Source organism: Lutzomyia longipalpis, chromosome 2, assembly GCF_024334085.1.
Source record: "Lutzomyia longipalpis isolate SR_M1_2022 chromosome 2, ASM2433408v1".
Taxonomy (NCBI): domain Eukaryota; kingdom Metazoa; phylum Arthropoda; class Insecta; order Diptera; family Psychodidae; genus Lutzomyia; species Lutzomyia longipalpis.
Window position 1 is genome coordinate 40,155,830 of NC_074708.1, and position 17,506 is coordinate 40,173,335.

Here is a 17,506-nt window from a genome sequence, read left to right on the forward strand (position 1 = left end):
GGGGTAGTCCTATTTATGGATACAAAATCATCATTTTCCATTTGAGGTTGGTGGACCATATAGAGAGAGCACTAAACTATTACACAATCTAATTATAGAATAATTGTATGACCTCTCATCATTGTATGAAAGTGGTTGATTTCGCTTTAGACCCAATGTTCAACATGCTATGCCCATCATCATGCTCCATCGTTAGTTAAATAGCAGTCAATGGGTGGTGGGAGGGCGTAATCGCGAAATTTTACTCTCCAACTAATATGTACCTCCCATTCATTTACAAGCTAATACACACATCGTGTGATTTGAATATGATTAATATGCTATTTGTTACATTTTGTCTAAACTACAGCATTACAGGATCATAGATAGCAATACATATTGCACGATGTAGGTACTTATATGTACGGTACTTAACTCTGTATATATTTAGAGCATCATTCTGGCAATTTTGCTCTATTAGAGAGCCTTCAAAAGTCAAATGGGACATACATAAATACGAACATAAAACTAATGTTTAACTTATTATCATTTAATATTGTATTATGTACATTCTTTGCACTCTATGTCAATCAAATGCCGCATATAAATAGAAAATACATATAATGATTATCCCCATATCAAATATTTCCGGGAAGCTTCCCTAATTTAAATGCAATATTATATGTACTCAATGTCATAATTTACTGTCATGGATTCACTTTAAAATTTCATACATTTCCCACCTAATCATTAAAAATGGTATAAGCGGAATTTTATAAATAATTTATTTGAATATTGCTGCCCTTGGAAAATATATTTGTAAATTCATGAAGCAGCTATTTTTGTGCCATTAAAACACATAATTATTTCTATGTCTAACAAGTGACCTCATTGTAATGTCCAATCAATTTAAATGTTACGGTTGCAAAATTTAAATATTCTCCAAAACGCCTTCAACGGCGTTTCCGCCGTTGATGAGCAGTGCCATGATCTCCCGGACTCCCCAGCCACAGTCTGGAGTTAGTCTCCCCCGTGATGTACAGTGTGTTGGTCGCGTGTGTTGTTGTGTGTCTTTATTTTCAGAAAAAATATAAAAGTGTCTAAGGAGCCTGAAGGACGAAGGATCCTCCCAAGGAACATCAGCAGGCAGCACAGCAGCATCATCGCAACAAAATTAAAGGCAAGTTGCCCCATAAAGTCCACTTTAACAAATTGGCGCCCAACTTTGGCTCTACGCCACGCGGATTTTTCTCATGTCTAAAAATTAAAATTTTCCTTTAAAAATTAAATCTATTAAAGTTAATTAGTGTTCAGTTTAAAGTTCAATATAAAATCCGCTAAATTTATTTTTCTCGAATTTTTTCTAATTAATAAAAGTGATTTTTTGCAATTTTTTTCAAGCCCACACGTGGTGTTTGAAAATTTCGGGAAAATTTCAGTGATTTTCTTTGATGCATTTTCTCTTAAAAATAAATTTATTCAATTTTTTTTTCACTTTAAATTAAATTCATTCGCGATTTTCTTTTCTTTTTATGAGATTTTCAAGATTTTTTTTTTTTTTTTCGTAATTTTTTTTTTATCTTTGAGTGGCGAGTGGGCGGTTTGCCTTTGGTTTTTGTGAGGAAAATATTTTTTTTGAGCGGCACTAGCGACCACTGTCTTATTTTTTCTATTTCCCCTTTCCTTGTAGTAAAATTTTTGTGAAAAATGGAGGGTTGGATGGTGCAAGTTTTGACACCAGATGAATTGGATTGGGAGTTCACTGCGAGGGGCTTCGACTGTGCAAATTGGACAGTTGATAAATGTCGCGAATTTTTAATTACATTATTGCAAGAAGGTAGATTGCCTGAACCTATTGAGGGTAATCTTGGTGAAGTTTGTGATCAAGCGACTAAATTGTGTAAAGAAATCAGTGATGATATAAAGAATAATGCTTTGACTCGGGGCTCATATAATAATTATTTGGCCAAATTAAAACATATTGAGAATAAAGTCACATTTACATCTGATGCAAGAGACCCGAAACGCATTAGTGCAAATAGAGTGTTAAAAGAGTTACTTGCTGCAAAAAACGCTTTAAAACAAAATTTCACACATGAAAAATCCCCAAATTTATTCGCTGCCCAATCCAATGGTGCTCAAATACCACCAAATGAAAGTGATGCGACTTTTTCTATGGCCACCAATTCGACGGTGGAGGTGCATGATAAGGGTACATCAAAACCCACATATACAAGCGCATCAACTGCTGCGAATGTTGAGCCAATTTTTTGTTTCTCAAATAATAATCTCAATGTTAATCCTCATTTGGAGGTACAGGGTAACCATTCCCCAAGCAATCAAATGAATTATGCCGATGCATTAAAGAGATACGATGGAATTATTCAAGATTTGGCAAACATGATGAATTTGTTAAGTACAAAATTAGATAATTTTCAACAACGCAGTGCTCAAAATTCGTTTGTGGAACACCCTGTAGCATCTTCGAAAGCAAATCCCGTTGGTCCCAGAAGAAATCTTTCTTTTGAACCCCCTTTGTTGAGACAGGACCCTATGCCCCCTTGTCAGTCCACTCCGAATTCTTCTATTGGAGGTCGTCGATTGAAACCTCTGCATGTTAAGGATTGGAATCTGAGCTTTTCAGGAGATAGAAGAGGAAAAAAGGCACGGATTTTCCTCAAGGAAGTTCAAAGGATGGCAATGATTCAAGGAATTTCGCTGGAAGAAGTACAATGGAGCATGAGATTTATGCTAAGTGGTGGAGCATTGACGTGGTACGATTCATATTCACATGTGTTGCTGAACTGCACTTGGGAACAATTCAGTGTACGGTTTTTAAATGCCTTCTATGATAGTGAATCAGACTTTTCTGTGCGCAAAAGAATTGAGGAGAGAAAACAGGGGCAGAATGAGAATGTGGAGGTGTTTGTGGCGGCAATGTTGAGTTTATTTGAGGAGTTAGAAGGTGATTTATCAGAAGTGGAAAAAGTGAGATTAATTCGCCGAAATTTGCACTCGAGCTTGAGAAATGCACTTTTACTTGTGGAAATTCACAGTGTGGAAGAGCTTTGTGAAAAACTAAAGCTGGTGGAACGCAACCGATCGTACGCGTATACAGAACGACGTGAAGTGAATGCGATTTCTGCTAGTGCTCGCAGTGGTAACGGTGGTGCAATACCAAAACGTTCCTCGAATAATCGTCGAAATTCAGCCGCAAGTAATTCAACGAATGCCAGTTCTTCACGTGATTCTGCCAATGTGAGTGATTCTAGTGATACAAATGTGCAAGGATCTTCGCGAGGTGATGAAGGTGAAAATACCAGTGGAGTGTGCATATTTTGTAAAAAGTCTGGGCATAAAATCCGTGCATGTATGTTTCGACCACGTGTATGTTGCTTTAAGTGCTGTAAACCGGGAGTGATAACCCGTACGTGCCCCAACTGTAGTGCTTCGGGAAACGAACAGTCGACTCATTGAATGCTACATCCGAAGTCGAAAACAATTTAATAGAACTAAATGAAGCTTTTGAAAGCTCCCCTCACGAAAATAATGTGAATGATAATGTGAGTGTGGTGAATGATTTAATTGATATTACGTTTGAAAGTGATGAAATTGAATGTGAAGAAGTTAGTGTCCCTAATGAAGTTATATCTGTGGATCAAATATTGTGTGGTGAAGAAAATGTGGATGAAATTATTGAAGTTCCGGTGTTTCAAAAGTTTGAAGGTGATCCTAGACCGCATTTAAAGGTGAAAATATTTAATATTGAGATCATTGGACTTATGGATAGCGGTGCTAGTTGCACAGTGTTGGGAGAAGGTTCCGAGAAACTACTGGCAGATTTAGGATTAATCCCTAGAACATCTACAGGAGTGATTACAGTCGCCGATGGAAATTGCCAAAGGAGTGTTGGGTCAGTAGATATTCCCATTACATACAACGAAATTACTCAATTAATCACCGTTCTTGTTGTTCCTGGAATTCGAAATTTATTAACACTAGGAATGAATTTTTGGGATAAATTTGGATTTACGCCAGCCTTGATAAATTCCTTACAGGTGGAAAGCTCTCTTACGTCATTTATACCATTGTGTGCGGAAGATAGGGCGAAATTAGATGAGGTCATCAATACATTTCTCGTCACTACGCCGGAGTTCTTCGGATGTACGCAGGTGTTACAACATAAGATTGACACAGGAGATTCTGCACCAGTGCGGCGTAATGCAAGACCGGTCCCGTACCATTTAATGCCACTGGTGGATAAGGAAATTGAGAGGCTGGTGAATAGAAAAGTTCTTCGGGAATGTCCAGAAAGTCCATGGCTTAATCCTGTACAAGTTGTGGTGAAAAAGTCCGGTGCAGTGCGTTTATGTTTGGATGGACGTTGGCTCAATAAAGTGACTGTTCGTGATTCATATCCTATACCACATATTGAAGGAATAATCAACCGTTTGGAAACATTTAAGTATTTGAGTTCGATTGATCTCAGTGACGCCTTTCTACAAATACCATTGGAGGAGAATTCGCAATTAAAAACAGCGTTTGCAATTCCGGGGAGGAAGATGTATTGTTATATGCGGATGCCCTTCGGATTAATGAATTCACCTATGACGATGGCGCGTCTTATGAATATAGTGATTGGTACGGATCTTGAACCCAAGGTATTTTGTTTCTTAGACGACATAATTGTGGCAACGATGGATTTTGAATCACATTTGGAAGTTTTGCAGGAAGTTTCGGAACGTCTTCGTAAGGCCAACTTAACTATCAACGTGGAGAAATCTCAATTTTGTGCGGATCGATTGGAATATCTTGGATACACCTTAAGTCCGGAAGGTATTGGCACCAATGATTTTAAGGTCTCGGCGATCATCAATCTTCCAGTTCCACGTACCGTCACCCAATTAAGACAAATTTTGGGAATGATTGGATGGTTCCGACGATTTTTGCCTTCATATGCGACGTTTTCTAAACCCTTAACGGATCTTTTAAAAGGAAAAGGAAAAACTGGAGGAATAATATGGACTCCAGAGGCGGATGAAGCATTTGGTAAGCTAAAGGAATTGCTAACTACAGCCCCAATTTTAAAACTCCCCGATTATTCGAAACCCTTTATTGTTAGGTCGGATGCGAGTGATGTAGGTGCTGGAGGTATGTTGATTCAAGAAGAGGATGGTCAAGAGAAGGTAATCTGTTATGTTTCTAAGAAATTTACTGACGCTGAACAGGGTTATCATACGACTGAGAAAGAAGCTTACGGTTGTCTTATTTGCTTACGCAGGTTCGCTCCCTTCCTTTTGTATAAGAAGTTTCGGTTGGAAACAGATCACTCGTCGTTGGTATATATTTTGAAACAAAAGGAGGCAAAGGGTCGTATTGGAAGATGGATCATGGAATTTCAACAGTATGATTTTGAGATTGCCCACCGACCTGGTCGAGAATTGGTAGTGCCGGATGCCCTGTCTAGAAATGTGGCTTCAATAGCGGCGATGGAAGACAAATGGTACGATGAGACGAAGCAAGGCGTTGAAAAGGAGCCTGATAAGTTTCCTGAATTCAAGATAGAAGACGGCAATTTATTCAAACACTGTAGAGTTGTTAGTCCATTAAAGACAACGAGCTTCAAGTGGAAATGTTGCGTTCGTCGTTCTGAGGTGAAGGATCTTATTCAGAAATATCACGATTCTCCAAATGCAGCTCATCTTGGATTTGCTAAAACTTACAGACGCATAAGCGGTAGGTTTTATTGGCCGTCCATGAGAACTGATGTGAGGAATTATCTTAAGAAATGTGAAGTGTGCAAAGCAGTAAAATCTCCAAATATCACGCTAACTCCGCCAATGGGATCTCATGTGAGTGCTTCACGACCATGGGAGCATATCGCTATGGATTTTGTGGGCCCATTAACCAAGAGTTCTCAGGGATATCGTCAACTGTTGGTCATCATAGACAGGTGCACTAAATTTGTTCTTCTGTATCCACTAAGAAATGCTACAACTACCACAGTAATTAAAGTTTTGTCCACGTACGTATTTCCGATTTTTGGCATCCCACGAGTGGTTTTTAGCGACAACGTAGAGCATACATCGAAAAGAAGCATTCAGATTGGCCCAAATATTTGTCGGAAATAGGTATGGCTATGAGGTCCTCTATCCATGAGTCTGCTCAGTATACCCCTTATTTCTTAAATTTTGGTCAAGAGATGATTGTTAATAGTGAGGAATATGCGATCGAAGATGCTAATAATCCACCCTCCATTGATGAAAGACTGAAGGCTTTGAAATTAGCAAGGGACGATGCTAAAAATAGATTAAGAATAAGTCATGATAATTCGCGAAAGAGATATAATTTGAGAGCACGTCCTAATAAATTTAATGTCGGGGATGTTGTCTATCGGAGATCATTTGCTCTGTCAGATGCTTCCAAAGGGATACAAGCTAAATTTTGTCCATGGATAAAGTGTAAAATTATTGCTTGCAAAGGTCAAACTTATGAATTAGAGGATGTTCAAACTAAAAGAAAAGGCACTTTCCATGGTAAAGATATTAAGCCTGGTTAATATATCAATTTCTTTTTCTCTATTTTTCTTGAGTACAGGCAAAATATTTTTTTTTAACTGTTTTTTTTTTCTTTTTGGGAATATGGGTGTATATAATCTCATTATTTCATAATCCTCTATAAAGTTGATAAATTTATATATTAAAAAAATATTTTTGCAATTAAAATCATTATGCTGAGATTCGCAACCTAATTTTTTGATATTTAAGAAGCCGAATTCTTTTGCTATAAAATTAAAAAGTTGAATGATCAAGTTTGTATAGTCTTTTACGATTTCTTAAGGGGTAACTTCAAAGGACAGAATCAATAGATTTTCTTTGTAAGTAAATAAAAAATCCTTTCAATGTTGGGAATACAACCGTATGTTGTTCCATTATTGAGGATCATACTCCACATACACTCGAGATGAGACTTTCTAGTCGAGTGATTAACTTTAACTGTCCATGAGATCTTTTTGTAGAAGACTAGTAAGAAATTTCTGAATCTCGTCCTCTCAATTGGCCAACCTTTGTGCAATTTGCAAGTTGGTCAGTCTTACTTGGAGAGAGAATGAATTTCAATATGTGTCGTCTATCTTTTTCTATGGCAGTTGAACATAAAGAAATCGTAGATCATGAGACAATTTGCAATTTTTGAAAAATTATTATATGTTCTGATGAATCGAGCTTGAAGCTTTGGACTTTGTGATCACAATAACTCGTCAGATTTTAAAGGGCTTGCTTTATCGACTGCGACACCGATGAGTCGCCATTGTTGCGTTATTGGGAAGCGTCGTAAATCGTCGATGGGGTTTCTCTTTGCCCTTCTGGCTTTCTCTTTACCCATAAGAATTGTAAAACTATTGTAAATGGCGTTTCCATTGCGTACCAATTCCGCGGTGTAAATTTTTGGGTTGACGATGTACAACAGGTTTGGCGAGGGTTTTTGAGAGCAAGGAAGAAAGTCGGACTGTAAGATTCTGCTGAACATGATTAATTTATATTTTAGTCTCATTAATTTGATTTACTAGTAAAAATTTAACTTTATGTTCCGTATAAATAATTAAAATAATAATATTAAATAGACACATATCCAAGTAAGATTTTCTTTCATAGTTTTGGTTTTGGTTTTTCTTAAGTTAGTAGTATAGAGGACGGGTAAGAGATTTTTCTTTTTCTTTTTATTGTTTTTTCTTTTTCTTTGTCGGCTTGGTGGAGTATGTTACGGTTGCAAAATTTAAATATTCTCCAAAACGCCTTCAACGGCGTTTCCGCCGTTGATGAGCAGTGCCATGATCTCCCGGACTCCCCAGCCACAGTCTGGAGTTAGTCTCCCCCGTGATGTACAGTGTGTTGGTCGCGTGTGTTGTTGTGTGTCTTTATTTTCAGAAAAAATATAAAAGTGTCTAAGGAGCCTGAAGGACGAAGGATCCTCCCAAGGAACATCAGCAGGCAGCACAGCAGCATCATCGCAACAAAATTAAAGGCAAGTTGCCCCATAAAGTCCACTTTAACATAAATGCCCGCTAAATAATTCATAAAAATTCAGCTAAAATAAGAGGCAGGAAGAGAAAAAATTGTCCATTTTATGCGTTTATTTTTTATTTTAACCATGGATTAGTTTGTGAGTGAATTTAATTTGCTTTTAGAGGTTGTTTGTTAATTCTTCTACTTATATTCTCGTTTTTATTAAATGGTTCTAAAGAATATATTTGACAATTGATTTACCTTGTATTCTAGCCCTAACAATGCCTTGGAGATTGTAAAATTAATTTTTAAATAAAGAATATTCGAAATTGTTGCTCTTGCAGATAAAGAAATTTAAATAAATAACAAACGTTAAATATCGTAGCCTATATTCCTTTAAAATCACAACGTATTCCAAGAAAACATTCATTAACAACAACCCCTTATTTGTCCCCTCTCTTAACACCCTTTAACAAGTTCCATGCTCAAGGAAATATCATTACAATGAAATATCCTTCAAGAAATTATAGCTATATACCTATATAGCATACATAGCACACGACAAATTTAATTGATTTATCCTGATGATGATTTTGCTTGATTGCGAGGACGTGTATATGAGAGAGGAAAAAAAATTATAAAAAGAAAGATTCTTTCAAAATTCAATAAAATTCACATTTACAATTCAAAGTATAAAAGCTCACAGTTCAGCGATGCTTTCATCGCGAGCATTGCGGGGGTGGAGCATTGGTGTATGGTGGGATTGCAGGAGCACAAAAAAAATAGCAAATATTTTCAGCATTGGCAGAGCAAATAATATGATTGTTGGTAAATTTTTATTCGTATTTGCAGAGCTCTCACCCTCAACGTGCGTATATCTTTTAATGTAATTTGCATAAAATCCATTTCCCCGCGGGAGCTGCGCGCGGAGTCAACCTCAGGACTTATCATGAGGCATCATTATGCATAATCCAAGTATCAAAATCTTTAGCATTGCTTGATATTGAATGAGTAACACAATAGGAGGATTCACAGTGTGTGGGATGAATATACTCTTGGAGATTTAAGGGGTGGAGCGGAGTGGGTGGGTATGCGAGCATTTTTCCTCGTAGCATTACAAATTCAGCATTTCTTATGCATTTTTAACTCTCAATGATAAAAGCCTCTTTTATGTACACATACACACAAATAACTTTGGGGAGTATAAATCTCATGAAACGGAAAACCATTTTCCTCAAAATGGTTTTCACTTATTCGGCTCTCCTCTTGTGTACGCGGCTGTGCCCATTCTTTGAATTATGTGGGGCGCTGGGGCGGGGTATACAGACAGAGAGAAGCTCAAGTGGATGGTGTATCCTAGGACCGGTGTCCTTCAGGGTTCATTAAACATAGAGCAGCAAGCCAAGTTGAACTCATTCACCATCATCCGTTAAATCTAAAGTGAAAAGCACAGAATGGGCAAGATACAATATAGTATGTATATAACTTTGCCCAGGAATATCTCGCTCGCCTTTTCGGAGAAGGAAGAGAGAGCGACGATATAGAGAGAATAAAGGGATCAACATACAAAAAAAAACTACCCTCATCCCCTGTACGCTGTGTATATCCTTCTGAGAACATCGGGAAGCTATGTAGGGAGAAGTGCAAGTGAAAGATTTCATCATGCAAAAAAATTGCACGAGATGAAAACTTTCAGCACCAGTTTGTTACTCCATCTTCACCACCACCCCAGTGGCATTTGCACCCTCTTTGGTAGCATGAATTAAGTAAGAAATCATCGACAAAATTTATTCGACATTTCTCAAATAATGGTTCACTCTGGTTCGCTTTTGCTATGCACTTCTCTCCCCAAAAGTTGTGCATCTTCGCCGAGTTGGTGCACTTATTTCACTCCTTTGGGCATTTTTCGGGTTCCATAGGGGTGAATGTCTATCATAAATTTTTGGGGGGTGAAAAGTTGCTGAAAGTAGAGCATCGTGCAATTAGGGGGTTGTTCCCAAAGTTACTTCCCCGTGAGAGAGAGAGAGAGAGAGTTACTTCTGAAGGACAAAGATTTTTTTCCTTCTTCGTAATTATGGCAATTTCCGTAAACTTTTCAATGCCATTTAATTACAAATTAGCGCAATGATTTAAAGAAAATTCATTGAAGAATAATTTTGATATTTTGTTCTAAAAATTAAAGGAATTATCTATTTTCAGACAAAGTAAAATATTGGTCTAATTATTCGCTAAGAAAGAGTCAAATGCGCAATATATGGGATATAGAACAAAGTCGTAAGTAAAATTCGTTTTTAGATTTTTGTAGAGTATTAGGGCGATTACATTGATGAAATTTAAGTCATTGATGAACAGATAGGACAAATTAATTAGCGCAAAAGCAATTCGTCAATTTCTCCAGAGCTTTCAATGCTTCTGGACGTCTTCTTCAATGAATGGAATTTTTATTAAAACTTTTTTATTATTTTTTTTTCATTTTCTTATGAAAATTAATATAATAAAACTTAAGACATAAATTTGGTAGGGGACATAATCCGTGTATTATGCATAAAAAGCTTCATTTTTCTTTCCATTTTTTTAGCCTTGTAATTAGTTGATTCTTTGGACAGATCATATCGAATTCTCCTCAATGATAAACTATTAAATTTCATTATACGAATTCGTCTTCTAAAAACTCTTTAAAAAAATTTGCAGCAATGCCTCAACGGCATGGAATGCATTGAAGTGTTGCAGTGTTGGTGGGATAAAATAATCATCTTAAGTTTGTGCAAAGTCTTTGTGGTTTTAATACATTTTAAATTAAAGAAGAAACTTTTCATCAACACTCCATCATCTTACACACATCACTTTGACGTATGAAGAGGAAAAACTTGTGAGGGAGAGAGCTTTGAGAGCATCAGCCAACAATTAATCCAATATCAAAAAGTTGCATCTTTCATAATACCTTTATATGTCAAAATGAGAGCATTTATAAAACATGAGCTCATTTCTTCCGTCTTTCATTAATTGAAGTTTAATAATTCATATCATCAAGGATGAATCTTCTATCGCTCTTAAGTAGGTACATTTGGGGAGCTTATAGGCGTTGTACACCCACCCCCTTTGGCATCATCACCTCCGGGAAAATTTTCTTGTTGAAAAAAAGAAGAAGAAATACTCCTCACCTTGACTAAACATTACGCAGGTGAATTGAAAAAGAAAGGGAGAGAGCAAAAAATTTCAAGGAATCTCTGTGAGTCCGAAAAGCTATTTCAACGAGACAGACGAATGGTGTTGGTTGATGGAGAAAAAAAAAGTTGTCCAATTTCCAGGTGTTCCAGTGAAAATTTCACCAGCAGCCACACAGTGTGGGTAAAAACAGATGCTCATTAATTGGAAAAGTTGAGACTTCCCGGGTGAAAACCACTCGAAAGTCTGGGAGGACGATGGTGGAAAAAAAGTGGTGTGAAAGAGGCTGTTTTTCCGGCCATGAAAGCTCACCCCTTTTTTCCAACTATTAATTCACACGGTCGAGCTGGGAGTGGGGGGGGGGATATAAAGCATAATTAATCATCGCACATACATTAATTTATTTTATCAATATGGCCACAACGAGTCAGCGAAGATTTAAGGAAGTAATTATGAGTCAAGTATTTGATGAAATAAATGGTGTAAGTTTTAAAGTTTAATTGGGATCTACTTAAACTTAGATTTAATTTTATACCCATAGCCAAAATCCCCAAACCCCAAAATCATTTGACTTTGTATGCCCTTCGTTGACTCCTCAATCCTTTGTCTTCCTTTTGGTCTCTCTTTTACACTCTCTGGGTGCTATAATACGAATAATTAATGGAAAGGTTATGGGGTCAGATATAGGAGGAGTGTGTATTGTAAAATGGGCGGGGTGTGTGAGTGTGGAAAAGGTTTTTGGGGGAATTGATGAGGGATGTGTACTGTAATTGGGTTACACCACTGTAATCATTCTTATTGAGGTCGATGTGGCAATGATACTTGTGAGGTGGTCATAATTTGAATTGATATTGTTGCAAAATTCTGAGACACAATGCTCCATCGTTCTCGTTATGTTTTCGGGGATATGTATGGTCGTATTTCAATAAATAACTCCACCACTACCCCTCAATTCAGGCTGTGGGGGGAGGAAGGAAGGTTTAGTTGCATGAATTTTCACCGGTAAACCATACCTCTTAATCACATGATAAAACAAAGAGATCATTTTATCGTGATTGGATTGTGCTTTAGATGTCTTCTCTGGGTAAATAATATCCTACTACTGGACGGACAGAATCATTGGCTGCTCACAAGCAACATCAAACAATAAGCTCAAATGTATGGATAAATGAAAATTCACATTGCCTAAGGCTTTAAGGTTTGAAAATAAAAATTCTTTGATGAATTAATGCAACTCTGGCTATAAAAATTACAAGAATATTAAAAATTCTTTATATTAAAGGAATTTTACTATAAAAAAGAAAAATTAAATTTTCATTTCTATTTTTTCAATCTTGTAGATATTCTTGTAAAAAAGACACAAAATAATACAATTTCCACTAGGTTATACTGGGGTAAAATTAGAAACGCATGTAAAAATGGGAAAATGTATTGAGGAGTAAAGTTCTTGGAATTGAACTCTTACTCTGAGGAAACGTGTCTCAAAAATTATTTGATTAAAGTTGACACCACCCAAAAATATGCAATAAACAGAAAAGCAATAACTTTCATGAAAATGTGGGAATAAATCAAGGAGAAAGTTGTATAGAAAATTTAATTTTCAAAGGAACTGCTGAGAATAGAAAATTGCGATGACTATTTTCGGTTTTCCTGGAAAATTCTATTCAATTATTGGTGGAATACGCAGAATATTTCAATTCAGTATATTTTTTCTTATTGTCTAGCTAAAAATAGAAAATTTTCTGTTGAACATAAAATCAACAGCCTGATTCCATTTCGATTAACCCAAAAACAACAAAATTCACCCCCAATGACGGTAGGGAAAATTAAGTTTTTTAACCCCTTATTGCAAATAACTATTTTTTATATACCTACATAGGTAGGTAAACCGTTTTAGCTTACCACCCGTTGTTGAAAAGACTTTATGACCCCTTAAATGCTTTTTTTTCTTTAAAAACTCCTTACCTTAAGTGTTGTGCAAGGTATATAGTACCTATAGTTTGAGTCTTTCCATTAATATATTATGCGAGACTCGTTCGATGAGAGCTGGTATAATGAGGTATTTTGATTTACGTGAGTGTGAATACATCCGTAGAAGAGGTGTGAGAAGGGACATGGGTGGTGTTATTAAAATAATAATTATAATATGAAGCTGTGCAAGTCAAATTCGTCGCGTACTCTTTAGTGCTTCAAGAGAGAATTTCGCTAGCACTACAAGTGACAAAATGACGATGGGTAAAAGCACGAAATTCTAATTACTATCGACGGGCACTTGAGGCATAAAATTCGAAAAGCATTGCATTCACAATTCTCTAATGTCTACAGGGAGTGGGTGGGTGGGTGGAAAAACTCACCCTGAATTTATCAATTATATCATTGGGTTGGACAGGTCTAAAGAGTGGATAAGTGGCTTTTCTGCAAAATTCAACCCATTAAAAGCTTTTCACGAGCAACGTACTTGCTGAGCTTGCTATTCATTCAGTCACAAGTGTACAAGTAAATGGTGAGCTTTTGGGGATGGTGAGGCGTTCAGGGCATCGAGCGGGGGATGTGATTTGAGTTGGAAGAATGTTCTGAATTTAGGGATTATATGTACCAACAGGTTGTGTGTGGTGGTGAAAGAGGGGATAAGGAGTGACCCAAATTTTTCCACGTGTATACATAATATAATAAATCGCTTTCTAATCTCGTCCACTCATCAAATAGCAATCAAGGTGGTTTTGTAGCCCGCGCGTTGCTGAGAATTGAAATTTTGCAAATGACAACTACAACTATATCCATCCACACATGAGCTTTTGATACAAACCCTCTAACCCCCGTGCTTTGGTGAATATGCTTGGCTGTGAAAGGCTAAGCTGGAAGCTCTGAAATCTGAATATTTAGAGATTTGTCTGAAATTTCCCCAAAATCACGTGTCAAATTTGAGATGTGCTGAGAAATTCATTAGCGATGGTTGTGAGGTGAAATTCATGTTGTTTGCAGCATCATTTTCATGGAATGCTCTCTCCACTTCCTTGGAGGAGGATGTGCAGTGCACACACATATAGGAAAATCATCTGTGCAAGATGATAAACTAAGCACTAAGCCATGATAAACTATTTATGAGTTTCCCTTCTGCACTCCAGGTCAACATGGTTCATGAGTAAATAATAATTTAAATTTATGTTATTTATGTAAGCTTTCGCATATATGTTATATCCATTACATTTATGCATTTCTTAATTTGTATGTAATAAACTTTTGCACTTTATAAAGATTTTAATGTCAAGGCAAAGTATTCGTAACATCTCTTTTGCATAATGAAATGGACATCTAACTTTATTTTTTATGCAAAGATTTATTAGAAAATATATTGATAAAGAAGTATATTTGATAAAAAAAAAGATTTTCCTAATTTTTCATCAAGAAAAAATGATTTTCAAACACCCCAAATTGGAAAATTCTTCAGTAAATGTTGTGGTGTGAAATTCCAGAATGGAAAATGCGGTGGATTCAAGTGAAAATGATACATCGTCCCCCCCAAATTAGAGGTGAATGTCGGATTATCACCTCAAAGACAATACAAAGCCACACTCAGTGGTGAAATATAATCTTCCGTCTGACCACTTTTCCACCTCTAAACATCAACAATGATCCAATGACTCGGTAAATGGGAAATTCACACCACTCATGAACTCTATTACGTTGAATTAGGAGCACCAATTAGTCGCATCTCCGCACCGTCTCTCTATAAAGTACCTTCCCATGTACCCCAAGAGTCTTCGTGAAATATATCTTCCGTCGCATGCGAAAGTAATCAATTAATGGAGACTCTCTCTCACTCTCTCTGGGTCAATTTCACAGATTTTCAACGAAAGAACATTGGAAGAGATTCAATTTATTTCTTATTCCCATTTTTATACACCTTTTGTACACCGAAGACGCCGCGAGAAACACAAGAAAGTGAATCATTTTACACGCATCGCTAATCACCTTCGCGACTATACATCAATTTTCTTCATCAACTAAAAGATTACCCCACCGTGGCGAATTCTTTTCGGGTCCCATCTTCACCAGGCAATTCTTCATTACTCATGGCACTCCCTGCGACAAGCCCAAAGTACCTCGAAAAAAAAAAGTCTTTCCAGAAAAAGAAAACAAAGTCAAAATCACCGGATACAGAGCTCAGTTTTTGGGTCAATTGCAGATAACGCACCTCCCGGTAATTCACCCAAAAAAAAAAACAAGAAGATAGTTCACCAGAAAGGAAATTTTTCCAATTAAATCGCAAAATAATACACAAAAGTGAATGCCAAGCCCCTCAGAAGAGAGCGAAAAAAAAACATCGCAGACAATGAGCATTGAACTAAATCGCCATTTGAATCAATTTTCAGCGTAATTTGCTTGATGAATTGCACGCCATGGAACTTTAATTGATCAGAAAAAATCACAAGCAATAGACAATGCAGCTTAGAAAGCGAGGTAAATCTTGAGACGTTTGTAGGCGTGTAGCGAATCTTCCTTTGACAATTTTCTTTGTACAATACGCCCCGCAATGAGAGAATTGTCTCTTTAAACTTTTGTATGATGCAAAAGTCATGCAGCAGTAAGCACAAGAGGGGCATTTAACTACCATTTAACTATGGGCCGTAATTGGAGGTAAAGTTCGTTAGAATTCTATGAAAAATAATAATTCTAAATAAGTTTAAGGTCTGAATGAAAGGATTAATATTTTATTATTCCAAAATTGCCTATTACTAAATTATATTTAAGTAGTACGCTCGCAAAAGTTTCTTAGTATGTATGTCATTGAGCGCATAAAAATTGGATAAATGGTCTTTATTTCTAGAAAAATCTAATAGATTCGATTAAACGAGGTGTTTCAGACTTTTGTTTAATAAATGAATTGTTTGGAAATTTTTTAAAATCAGAATTCGCAATTTTTTTTTTAAATATAAGTTTAGGGAATATCTGAAATATATTGGGACTTAAAAAACTTTCAACAATTTTATTGAGCTTATAGTTTCGGAGATCTTTTTCTTTTTCTTCAGGTACAAAATTTCGAAGATTTTTAGTCTTTTTTTGTGTTTTTTCTACATCGTACAAGAAATTAAAAAAAAATAAAAAGATCAGAATTACTCCATTAATTTGTACCTAAAGAAGGACTCAAAAATCTCCGAAGCTTTAGTTATTAAACTCGGATTTTCAGGAAAATATTTCTAATATATTTTATTATTTAATTTTATGAGAATTCAAATAAAGGAAGAGTTGAATGAAGTATAAAGGAAAGGGAAACTTTATCCGAATTCTAGAGTGAAATTTTTTTTTCAAAATTTAACATTTAAAGAAGAAAAGGTAAGAAGATTGAAAATTGTTTTTTAAGGACTTTGAATTGAGATTTAATGAGAAATCAAAAAATTCCTTAGAATTTCAGGAATAAGGAAGATCAGAAAAAGTAATACCCTTTATTTAATTTATCCTGAAAATCCTTATTAATTTTGTCTTTTAGACTGAAATCTAATTGTTTGTTCTAATTATTTCCTTAGAATGATTTCTTACTAATTCCAAGGATTCTTTTTCCTTTTCAAACCTACCCCATTTTACAGTTTTAATTGCAAAATATTCAGAAGAATTCTTTAATTAAAATAGAAATAACCGTATAAATTTTGCAAGTTACTTAGACGCCCCTCATTTGTAACAGTCTGATTCCTTTAAAATAAACGTTTAAATGTAGAGGAGGCTTTCTTATACAAAGTAGGTATCTTTATAAGATAAAAAAAATGAATTTTATGGAAGTCTTTTTTTTTGTCTTATTTTTTTCTCTCTTGAAATGGCACGCAAAGTTGAGGAGCAGTGCTAACAGTCTTGTACGTTGAATGATGATTACCTACAACACACACATAGCCATTTGTCCCATTACTGGGGTTGGCTTCTCACACACAAATTTTGGCTTTTGATTTTAATGACCGGCTGCCGACCTGACGTCAACCTCAGAGAGGCACTTTTGTTGCATTGTGACTTTGTGTTAGGAATATTCCTCATTCATAAGTTTTTATCACAAGCAACGGTGCAGAGCAGTCAATATCAGTTCAAGAGTTGCCTCTCGTTGTAATATTGCACTGGTGGGAACGAGTGGGGGCATTCCTGACCGAATGAGATCTTTTTTCATATCTGCATTACAGCCAATCGAACACCACCGAGCCTCGAACCCGCCGACCCTCCCAGGGACAGAGCAAACGGACACTGGGACCGTCTGCTTTGCCACTGCTCTACTGGGCCGACCTGAATGATGATTACCTACATTATATTATTTAAAAATTGCTACATATCTTAAATTCCAACAAACAATAGTTAATTTGTTTATATACATACATATATAG

The 17,506-nt window shown here is 36.1% G+C and overlaps 1 protein-coding gene across 1 annotated transcript in view; it reads right to left on the reverse strand.

The window, feature by feature from the left end:
* The window catches only part of LOC129791420 (amphoterin-induced protein 1), a 90,957-nt gene that overhangs the window by 43,996 nt on the left and 29,455 nt on the right, over nucleotides 1–17,506 (reverse strand). The gene's annotated exons all lie outside the window — the stretch shown is intronic.